The sequence below is a fragment of the Carettochelys insculpta genome, chromosome 3 (assembly GCF_033958435.1).
Source record: "Carettochelys insculpta isolate YL-2023 chromosome 3, ASM3395843v1, whole genome shotgun sequence".
NCBI lineage: Eukaryota > Metazoa > Chordata > Testudines > Carettochelyidae > Carettochelys > Carettochelys insculpta.
In genome coordinates, this window is record NC_134139.1 from 81,815,237 (window position 1) to 81,826,757 (window position 11,521).

The window sequence follows — 11,521 nt, forward strand, 5'->3', positions numbered from 1 at the left end:
CCATGTAGTCTTGGAAAGGCTGGTGAGTTTCCTGAATGGGTGGGTATCTACCCATCTATACACTTCAGGTGGAGTAACACTGAAGCCTGGAGACATGTCTAGGGACAGCGGCTTTTTGCCTTTAATAGCCTTGTCTAAAAGCGGGCCCATGGAGAGCTCCTCTACAAGAGGATGCTGCAGTCATGTCCTGGTCACGTAGCGGACTGACAATGCAGGAGACTATCAAAGGGCTCTGACCAGCAAAAAAGAATATTGCTTTTGTCTTTGAGCAACTGGCTACCATATGCTGTGAGGACTAGGGCTGCACCACTTGACCTGGGGACAAACCCAGCATAGAGACATTTGTAGGAGGCTTTCATGTCATGCTTATCAACACCTTCCTGCAGTTCTGCAGCCTCCTGTTTCCACTAGCGAGTTTTCATTAGCCTTAATTGGACTTGTAGTGTATATTTGGCCAATTAGCCTTCCTCAGTGCTGATTTCTTGTCCAAGGAATAGGATCTGTGTATGGCATGCATGGTCTTCTGAAGCTGGTCTGTCTCAAGATCATTCTAATCAAACCAGTCTTAGTGTTTCCACCGTACAAAGCCACAAACCTTGAATGTCATACATCATCTCTGAACTACTTCTAGGTTGCCTCAATATCTGTGGAATTGTCTGGGACTTCAGATAACTCAGTCTCCAATGTCAGTACCAACTTTGCGTGTTTACTAGGGTCTTCCATGACAGCCACACTGATCTTCTAGCATTATTAGATAGCTAAATACTGCATACATTCAAAAATTTACCAGTGGTAAGTATTAGTGTCCCTGTTTAGGGCTGGGAAAATAAGCTGTAAAAACAGACTGCCTGTCTTGGGAGGGAACACCTTCATCCAGTGGATTAGTCCCTACTAGTAGATTAGGCCCTATAATGAATCTGTCTGTGTTCTTATATGATGGTTTTTGCCAACTTTTGGAGTATTGTACTTTCCTCAAAGCTCAAGATCCAGGATTCATGGCATTAGATGAGAACAGATTTCTAGTCCTTGGTGTTGCAGAGAGAAGCTTGAAAAGATAACATCTAAAGTGCAAGACACCAAATATAAAGACCTAAAAAGGTACTTTTAATGGAAAAAATATGGGTTTTAAGCCAATCTCAGAAGTGTGAATGTTAGACATGGCTTCTGAATGCTTGGGGTTGACAGTGCTGACAAGCCATAAAACATGGGACAATGTTGACAAGTGATGTAATTCCTGGGATAGCTACTTTGATCTATTCAAAACACCACACTTACAGGCTTCCTTCTCCCACTGACCTGCCCTGATTTTTCTGGTAACTTAAAAATGATCACTACCTCAAGTGTGCCTTTTGTGAGCCAGCTGTCAGATTTCTTGACGCTCACCAAGTTTATCCCTTATAAAACAAATTTTAGTATTCAATTCAGTCACTGCCCAAAACACAGCAATAGCCCTTGTATGGTAGCATGGTGTGGGCAATTGCTCCAACACTTTTTAGACGCACACACAGTTGTTCCTATGAATAAACTAACAAGCTTACCAAAAGAGAACTGCAGGAGAACAAAAGAAACCACAGCTGAAACAAAACTAAGAGTTAAAGGTAACGAACTGATTTCCAAGGCCAGCGTAGAATACAAGCAGCTTTCCTTACACACAGCCAGATTCTAGGAGAGGCTGTAAAAGTCAATAAGAGCAAAATAGGAATACAATTAAGTTTGGGTCCCCAATATAGTGCAAAAACCACCACTGGGCCCCAGCAGCAAAGGGACAAAACAAGTCTTTCCAATAACCACTGGCAACTTATCTTCAACTGACTTATGTAACAGAAGCACCCTTTCACATGGACATCTTTTCACGGATCTCTTTCTTTCAGAAACATAAACCGTTTCTACCCATGTCTCAATCCACATATTCCTCACCTGGAAACTCCTTTTATCACTGCCAGACGATGTCTGTTTGGTAAACCAGGCGAGTTAAAGCAACTCAACATGCTCTTTCCTTTTAATGTTACAGGCTTTTCCTTTGCCAAGAACCCTGCTGTCTGTCACCTTGCAGAGCAGTTTAGCTGTGCTTCCCGCCAGTGTTCCCTGTAAAATGAGCACTTGGGTGGACGCCCAGGAGAAATCCAGGTGCAAAGCGCCCACAGCCATCCAGAGCGGAGAGCATGTGTTTCTACTCGTGGCACACATCTGCATATGTTTTGGTGCACACAACATTTATTTTGCCCATGGATGGAAAAAATTAGAGGGAACACTGTTTGCCACTCAGTTGAATGGGATTGCCAATGCCTTAATACTGAGGTTAAGAGCAATCTGTGTGCTCACAGGAGGGCAGCATAAAGGTAAACTATAGACATGCTTAGGAATTTATGTGCTGCTTATGTCTTAAATCTTGCAAGTGTCGCGGTGTGTACTATCAGACCAGCAAGTGCCTTAGACAATAAATCGTCTCTTGTCATATACTCATTACTATTGTCCTGGTGACATGAGGTCATCCAAGCATCTGTTTTACAGCCACATAAAACTGTGGATCAGCAGGAAAGCTGTATCAACCTCCCTCAGTCGGTTTTCCTGTATAACGTCCTTGCACAAAAGGTAAGCCTTAGTGGGAAGTACTCAACTTAACAAATCCTTAGGCAGGGAAGGAACTCTCTGATCTGCTATGAAAGCACTTGTCAACATTTCCCTCCATGTGGCTCCACTGGTCCTCTTCCTTCCCCCCCCAACCCCAGATGTCCCCCTCATCATACCATCCTGTCACTGGTTGGGTCCCCCTACAGCTGCCCCATTAGCAGCCACAGTCCCCAAAAAGATGGCTCAGTGAAGCTGCATGAGCTCCTATAAGGATTTCTGTATGGAAATAGAGGGGCTATGTAAGGAACAACTCATGGAGCTCAATCAGTCCCTCTCTACACCTCCTTACCCATTAGACCAGTGAGGGGTAGCCTAGGCTAATGAGTAGCCTGTATCAGTGGCCTTCCTTCATCTCAGTGAGCCACAAGATTGTCATAACCAAGATGGTCTCCTGAGATAGGGTAGTTTTGCCAGTGCTTTTTTTCCTAGAAAAAAGGTGGCTAAACCAGCCAGCAGCTTGGTCATCCCAGGTAGGGTCCAAGCTGCTACCACCTGCAGGGCCTGAGCCACCACCCAAGCAGCTTAACCACACCTTGGGGGGGCCAGAGCCACCCCACCCACATGGGGCCTGAGCTGCTCCACAGAGGGTCCAAACAACCCACCAGTGCCTTAGCTGCCCATGCAGGGCCTGAGCTGCCACCTCCCCCCATGAGACAGGCACCCCCAGATCCTCCTCTAACTCCTTCTCCTCCCCACCCACCATCTCCAAACTGCCCTCCCCCAAGCAATGACTCACCTTATGCAGGAAGGAGCTCCATGTGGGTCTCTGGCTGCCTGCTTTTTACAGTGGCTGGGCCAGCTCCCCCACTTAAAACGTCAGGGGCAGCTCACAGCACCCTGATGTGCTGAAGGTAAGACTCAATTTAATTGGCTTAACAGCCAGCCCATTCAACCGATTAAGTTGAGTCCTTCAGCTTCAGCACACCAGGGCGCTGTGAGCCAGAAGCCAGTAAAGCCAGGGGCGGCAGCAGAGGCAGGAACTGCATACAGAGTCCTTAAAGAGCCGCACCTACAGCTTGGAGCACTTTACAAGTGGTGGCGCTGGCACCAGCAAGAAAGGTGATGGAACAGCATCCGGCCAGAAAAAAAGCTGAGTTTCACTAACTAACTGTACTTGAATGCCTAGAATTTGCAGGGAATGCTCACTGAACTGTAGCAGCGCTTTGAGTGGATGCAGAGGGGGCATGTCGCACACAACATTGTGAGGGCCAGCCACGAGCACCTCACTTCGTGTCTTTGCTTGACATGCGTGTCACTTGAGCAATACTTGTAGGAAAAGTGCTACGTGGACAAAAATCAACAGAATCTGGTAACCCTGTGCATGGACAACAGTAAACAATATCTCCTGGGCCAGGTCTGGCTATTACGCTGCAAGTTGTCCACCAGGGAGTTGCAGGGAGGGGCTCCCATAGCATGAAGAGGGAGCAGTGCCCCCGAGCCAGCATTTGGTCCTCTTCCATGGAGAGGGGAGATGGCCAGCACATAATTCAAAGAGAAGGGAGCCTTTTGTAACATTTGTTAATTAGGACCTTTCTGCTGCAGGGCACTGAATGCTCTCACACAGCAAGAAACAGATCCCTGAAGCCAAGGGCTCTCAATTTTAATTGACTTCAAAGAGTCCCCTTACCACCTCCTGTGATTTTCAGGAATCAGACCTTGTGTTTTATTCTTGTCTTATGCATTATAATTTGCAATATACTCACTATAGTTTCATTTCAAAGGCCCTCGTACACCAGTGTCCAGCAGTGCCTAACCAAAGTAATTGAATCACATTTTCCAAATCATCCGCACAGCCCAAGCTATCAAAGATCCAATCACAAAATATTAATCCATCCAGAACCTTACACTTGTTCTATATTTGAAAATTCTCCTCACAGTGTAATACATTTCTTGACTGGGGTTGAAAAATGTGAACAGCACAGATTGCATTTTTCTTCTTCCTTGATCCAGACAAAGTAACCCATCCCATAAAAATATCAGGCAGTGGAAGTTTTTACCTTCTTGCTACAAATTTAGAATCTCCCAGGCTGCTCTCCTGTGTACAAGGTGAAGTACTTGACAGTGTCCACCTTCCACTGAAGTCTCAAAATTGATGCTGACTCCTGCAACAGATAAGCACGTCATTGAAGGGGTTAAAGACCATGATGAGCGTACACTGAAAACAACCAACTCTTTGTTCATTTTTGTTGATGGGAGTTGGAAACCAGCAGCTAGCAGTTATCCCTTGCAACAGTGACATGAGGTCTTCAATCTCAAATTAAACCTTTAGGTACTTATGTGATTCTTCTTTACCACAGAAGCTAAACACTTCCCAATCTCTAACGCTCTGTCTACACTAGAGCGTTGTCAACAGAAGTTACTGTCGGAAGATATCTTCCGACAAAACTTCTGTCAACAGATCGTGGCCAGACTGCAAAGCATATAGAAAAAGTGATCCACTCGGAGTGGCCTGGGTGCCCGGACACTCTCTCGACAAAATGGCCAACCAGAAGCACAGCACACAGGGCTGCCCCATGTCCCAGAAGCTTTCTGTCAACAGAAGGCCCTGGAGCATCCAGACTAGCTTTCCATTGACAGATCTGTCAAGAGGCATTCTGCCTCATGGGGGAACAGCAGAACGCTGTTAACAGAAGTGCCGTGTTCTGTCAATGTACTGTCCACAGAACACGCTTGGCAATCTGGATGCTCAACAGGTCTTGTTGATAATATGTCCTTGTCAACAAAACCCTGTAGATGAAACATAGTTCCAGACTGTATTTCAGCTGAGCACAAAAATCTGTGTCACTTTCAGATGAAACATTTCTGCTTGCAAAGTCTACACAAAGGCTAAAGTTACCCTAGAGTCATCTGTTGACAGACATTTCTGTCAGGAGAGATTTTAACAATAAACATATCTGTCACAGTGTGGCCATACGCTAAAGCGTATCAAACAGGCTATCCATTCTGTCAACAGACTGGCTGTACTGACCAGCCCTCTCTCGACAAAACAGCCATCTGGAAGCTCAGCAAACAGGGCTGCCCTATGAACCAGAAGCCCTGTCTGACAGAGGGCCCCCAGAGCATCCACACAGCTTTTTTGTTACTGTTGTCAAAGGCAGTCTTCCTCATCTGGGAGGGGCAGAAGGTTGTTGGCAAAAGTGATGACTTTTTGTCGACCTACTGTGGATAAAGTTTATTTTGTGTGGGTTTTGTTGACTAAACTCTCTAGTGTAGCCGTAGCCTAGCTGAACAAGAATTTTTGCAGCAAATAAAAAGTAGTACTGGGGGGATAGGTGATTATTGCATTTCACTTTCACTTCCTGAGACACCAAGCCTGACTTGAACATAAGCAGAAGTGAATTTGATTGGTATCATCGGGGATTCTGGTGGATAGTCAGCTGAAACTGGCCCCAGAAGAGCTAATGCTGTCCACGGGTATATAAACAGAGGAATCCCAAGTAGGAGTTTGACACTTGTGAACTGCTGCCGGAATGCTGTGTGCAGTTCTGGCATCATGTTCAAGGTGGATGCTGACAAATTGGACAGGGTCCAGAGAATGATTAAAGGATTAGAAAACTGGCCTTATGGTGGTTGATTTGAGGCACTCAATATATTTAATGAAACAAAGAGAAGGGTAAGGGATGAATTGATCACAGTGGCTCTGTAAGTACTTACATGAGGAGTGAATATTTTTGAATGTGCAAAGTTGTGAATTTGTGAATATTTGTGCATCTGATGATGTGAGTCTGTGCTCACAAAAGCTCATGCTCAAAACTTTTCTGTTAGTCTATAAGGTGCCACAGGACCCTTCGTTGCTACTTGTGAATGGGCTCTTGAATCTAGCGGAGAAAGGCATAACACAGTTAAGGTGAAGTTATATGGATTCAGACTTGAAATAAGGATGCATTTTAACAGTAAGAGTAACCATAGGAGCAATTAAGTGGGTGAGAAGCAGTGTTCTCTGTAAGCTGAGCACTTGGGATGCCACTCAGAAAAGATTCATGTGCAGCCCAGCAAATTAGCGGAGCACCCACAGCAATGTGTTTTTATTGGTGGTGTGCATCTGCACATGCCTTGGTGCACATAACAAAACTTATTCTACCCATGGATGAAAGAAAGGTATAGGGAACACTGCTCAGGAGCAATGCACAGTAGGGTTCACATGGCTCCATGCACCCCCCCCCACCACCATCTGCCCCTCTTCATTGTCAGTGCCATGCTGCTACTTGTGAGTGCGGGGAGTGGTCCCACCTCTGCCTTGGAGCGGTGCAGCTGTTGAGTACAGTAGACCCCGACTTATGTGGAGGTTGCATTCTTGCAAAACCCCACGTAAATCAAATTTTGCATAACTTGGGGAGCCAGGAAACTGACCAGTGCAGCAGCACTGGTCAGTTCTCCTGCTCCTGTCAGTAGTGGGCAGCTGAAAGCCTGGCTCTGGGCTGCCTGCTGCTCACAGGAGAGGGGAAACCGCTCCTGTCAGGGGTAGCAGCCTGATGCTCACCACCCATGACAGAAGTGGGGAGGCTGCCACCCCGACAGAAGAAGGGAAGCTCCTCCTGTCGGACTATAGCCGTTCCTGTCAGTGGCAGCAGCCGAGAGTCAGCCTCTTGGCTGCCACCACTGACTGGAGCAGGGAAACCCAACAGGAGCTGGGAAACTTGCTGGTCAGTTTCCCCGCTCCTCTGAGTGGTGGGGATCTGGCACTTGCCTCCAGCTCCCCACTACTCAGTCGCATTAACCCACGATTTGTGCAACTAGAGTGCACATTTCTCGGGGTTCTACTGTAGTGCAACCTTTCTAGCTGATCTTGGGCCACACTGCTGTGGGAGGGGGTGAAACAGTCTCTACCTCAGAAGAAGCAGCATGGTGCTTCTGGTGAAAGAGGCATATGGGGTAGTGCAGGGGAGAGTAGGAGCAAGGTGGTGCAGAATATGAGTGGAGCAGAGAGGGCGAGGGATGGAGGCACATGGTGGCTGCCCCCCCAAAAGCCCTTCTCACCAGTCACCACTGACGGGGGTCATAGTAAATTCTCCATCAGCAATTTTTTAAATCAAATCACAGAATCGTAGAAATGTAAGACTGGAAGGAACCATTGGAAATGATCAATTCCAGCCCCCTGTGATGAAGCAGGACCAAGTAAACCTTGGACATCTCTAACAGGTATTTGTCCAACATGTCCCTAAAATGACCAGGATTCCACAGTCTTCCTTGGAAGCCTATTCCCATTTACCTATCCTTATAGTTAGAACATCTTCTCTAAATCTCCTGTGACGCAGATTAAGCCCATTACTACTTGTCCTACCTTCACAGGACATGGAGAACATTTAATTACTATTTTCTTTGTCACAGCACTTAATATACTTGAAGATTGCTACTGAGCTAACCGAGCGTGCGCGCGCGCACACACACACACACACACTCTGCTCTTCTTTTCTTAAAACCCTTTTTTTTCTCACTTTTCCTCATAGCTCAGGTGCTTTAAAACCCATGCACATTTTGGCTGCTTTCCTTTGGACTCTCCAGCTGGTGCACACCTCCCCTAAGGTGTGGTGCCCAGAACTTGGCACAGTATTCCAGCTGAGCACTCACTAGCACTGAGTAGAGTGAGACAATTAGCTCTCATGTGTTACATGGAACAATCTTCTTTATAAGACGTAGCCTTATAGTTTTCTCAGGACTGGATGTTTTTCTAAAGATAGGGATTATTTTGGGGAAATTTGACAGTTCGTTAGTCAGCAGGTCAAATTAGATTATCCCAGCAGTTCCTTTTGCCTTTGGACTCTATGAATTTTAGTGCTCTGTGTCCATAGAGCCACCAATCTCAAATTTCACAAGGACTGTCAGTCTGCTGAAGAAATCTGAAGTACCAGAAAGCGCTGTAGGTCCAGATGGTAGACTCATGGCTAATCTGTGAGCAGGGGGCTCAGAGTGCCTGCCACACTGTGCCTCAGGCCAAACAGTGAATCACTTTTTCCCTTCCATGAACAGCAAATTCAATCAAACTCTATTTTTATAAAAATACAAAAAATAGAATAGATCCAGAACTTTCTGGATTCACCCGGAAAGAATGTACATCAGGCAATGGGGGTGAAAACAAGACAATGTAAGTATTCTGACTCTGACCTGATACAATGAAGAACTTTCACAGAGGATGGAAAATTGCTCAACAATGATGTTCTGCCAGTATTTTAACAGGGGTGGCAGAAATGATCCTAGTAACTTGATGAGCCTCATGTAACAAGAGTGACTAAAGAAAAAAAGAGACTAGGGAATAGGAAATCCATCTAATTGTTTTTCCATTTAAACAAAGTATTCTTTCTGGTAACCATAACTAATGAGGTAAACAACATTGTGTGAGGGCCATCCCTCACCACCTTGGGTTAGGGGGATTGTGATATGAAAGTACCTGTAAGAAATTTAAGTTACATTCACCCAAGGGCATGCCTATATTAATCTGCACTCTGCTGAAAATGTTTATGCTTTATTTCTGAAAACAAGGCTAAAAACTGAAAATGCTGATCATCTAACTGTGTTTCTTAAACTTTCAGAGACCCCAGAACACCAAACAACAATATTTTTCTCCAGAACACCTCTGAATTTTCTTCAGAAAAAAAAGCCAGACAAAAAACAACATATACAGCAAAACCAAAATGAAGTAATTTAATCAGGTATCAGAGCAATGAATAATTAACATTGTATCTGCTTTTAATAACAAACTATATAACATCAGAGTCTGATATCAAAAAAGTGTCAGACACTCCAGGCACACCTGCAAGTTGTTCACAGAACACTGCATTCTGTGGAAGACAGTTTAAGAAACGCTGATCTAACCGTGTTCAGCTCGTCTCATTTTAAGTGAGGGTGGAGCAGGTGTAGACCTTGTAGAGAATCTGTAGTAACCTCTTCTGGTAATTTCTTTAAATGCTCCCTGTTGGTTGCAATCTGGTACGTTCCTAAGTTACAACACTTGGTACTTCAAAAATATTTTGAAGAGATTTATCTTCCCCCCACTGCAGAGGATTTTGTGTCCAAAATGGGATGAGGTTTTTTTTTTTCCCTCTCTGAAATTCACGGCAGAATTTTAATAAAGAGTCTAACAATTTTCTCTGGCACAGGAGTGTAGATAAGAAAAGATTCCGGTGGTAGATGGCTTGGCATCTACAGGGATGGCACAAGACTGCCCTAGCTTCTGAAGGAGCTAACTACTAAGCAGTTAGAAAAAAATGTAGCCTGAGCTGAAAATTCTGACCGGAATATGAACTTTCCCAGTGCTTAAGTGTATTCGCAACGGGGGGATTTAGCACAGGTCGATCTCTAGTCAGGAGTGATGGTTCCTTAAATAAATTGAGCGAGCACATATTTTGGCTCTTTCTCCTGAATGTTCACTGCAGGTGCATGTCTTCCTGGGAGAACATCACCATCTGTTCCTAAAAAGACATAAAACATCTACCAGACATAGCCACACCAGCCTTGGCAGCGCTATCCTGCCACCTACTGGTGCGTACCATGAGTTGACAGTTTTAGTTCAAATAAATCTGAAAAACCCTAACAGGGTCACCAATATTTTCAATAGAAATAATGATTAATAGTAGTATCGTATTGTTTGTACCGTGGTGGACCCAGAAACCCCAGTCATAGAGTAGGACTCCACAGTCAGAGGTGCTCCTCTAACAGAAACCCTGTTTGAAACAGCACTAAAAGTAATAGTAATGCCCACACCCAAAGAAGGTCTCTATGGCTATCTCTATATGGCAGAGCTATTCTGGGATACCTTGGTATCCCGACTTAACTCCTCCACATCTTTGAAACACACCCATTATTTGGAAATATTTTTGAAAATAACAGGCACACCATTTCACCATCTCTATGCTCTTCGTTGCAGGAGGAGTAAGGGATGCTTTCAAATAGAGCATTATTTTGAAATAGGATATGAAATTCATGTAGTGCAAACTGCATATCTTATTTCGAGTTTTGGGTGCCGTACAGATGTAGCCTGTGTGACTCAGTCTTCTCTCTTTTACCAAAAGAATATGGTCCAATAAAAGCTATTACCCCACTTACCTGGACTGTGTTAAAACTAAGTCATTTTCTTTTTTCTTTTTTTCCCGGCTTCTCATTTTGCTCGTTTTGGTTTTTTCCAGATCATGAGAATTGGCATCAAGGAGAGAATAAGAAGGCCATTACAAACAGAAATGTAAGACATACACAAAGAGGAGACATCTATCAGATGTCAAACAGCCACTGAAAAATATTCATAAGGAACAGCTGATTCACCATCTGCCATGCCTGTCAGAAATGTGCAGTTCAGTGGGGATGTTTCTGAGCCATTTGTTTAACACTAGGTGGGAACTGATCCAATAATTTATTGATTCATGTTTTACAGTTCTTAACATTCACTGAATAAATTTAAAATTTTCTGAATTTCCAATTACTTTGGATCAGACCCAAACAATATGACTCACAAATGATTCATTTGCCTCTTTCATATATTATATGTTAAATATACATATTTAAATCACATTTCTACTGTGGAAATTGACAGTGTAGATGTAGCACTGGCAATCTGCTGTGTTTGGTGAAATCCTGGGCCAATGAAGTCAATGGTAATTTTGTCATAACTCCCTTTTGACTTCAAAGGGGCCATGACTGCACTCCAAGCATACTCAGTCTAGTGTGTATATGAGAGAGACAGACATATGCACTGCAATGTTAGTTCAGCAATATTTCCAGTTTTTAAACAGGACATTGTAACTCAGCTGAGCTGCAAGTGTGCTCATTAATTACACATGGAAGTGCTCAGAAGGCCTCTGGTGTGACTACCTACTGGTTTAATGAACTCCTGCTCCAGCTGGTCCTCCAGAGCTTTTTCATGGCATGTGGATTGTAAAGCACATAAATCCTTCACTCAAAC

The 11,521-nt window shown here is 44.3% G+C and overlaps 1 long non-coding RNA gene across 1 annotated transcript; it reads left to right on the plus strand.

Moving 5' to 3' along the window:
- The first annotated feature begins 9,256 nt into the window (after nucleotides 1–9,256).
- Nucleotides 9,257–10,773, plus strand: LOC142011512 (uncharacterized). Its single transcript, XR_012645102.1, has 3 exons — nucleotides 9,257–9,278; nucleotides 10,002–10,107; nucleotides 10,752–10,773. It is a non-coding gene; the product is annotated as an uncharacterized LOC142011512 (long non-coding RNA).
- The last annotated feature ends 748 nt before the right edge of the window (nucleotides 10,774–11,521 follow it).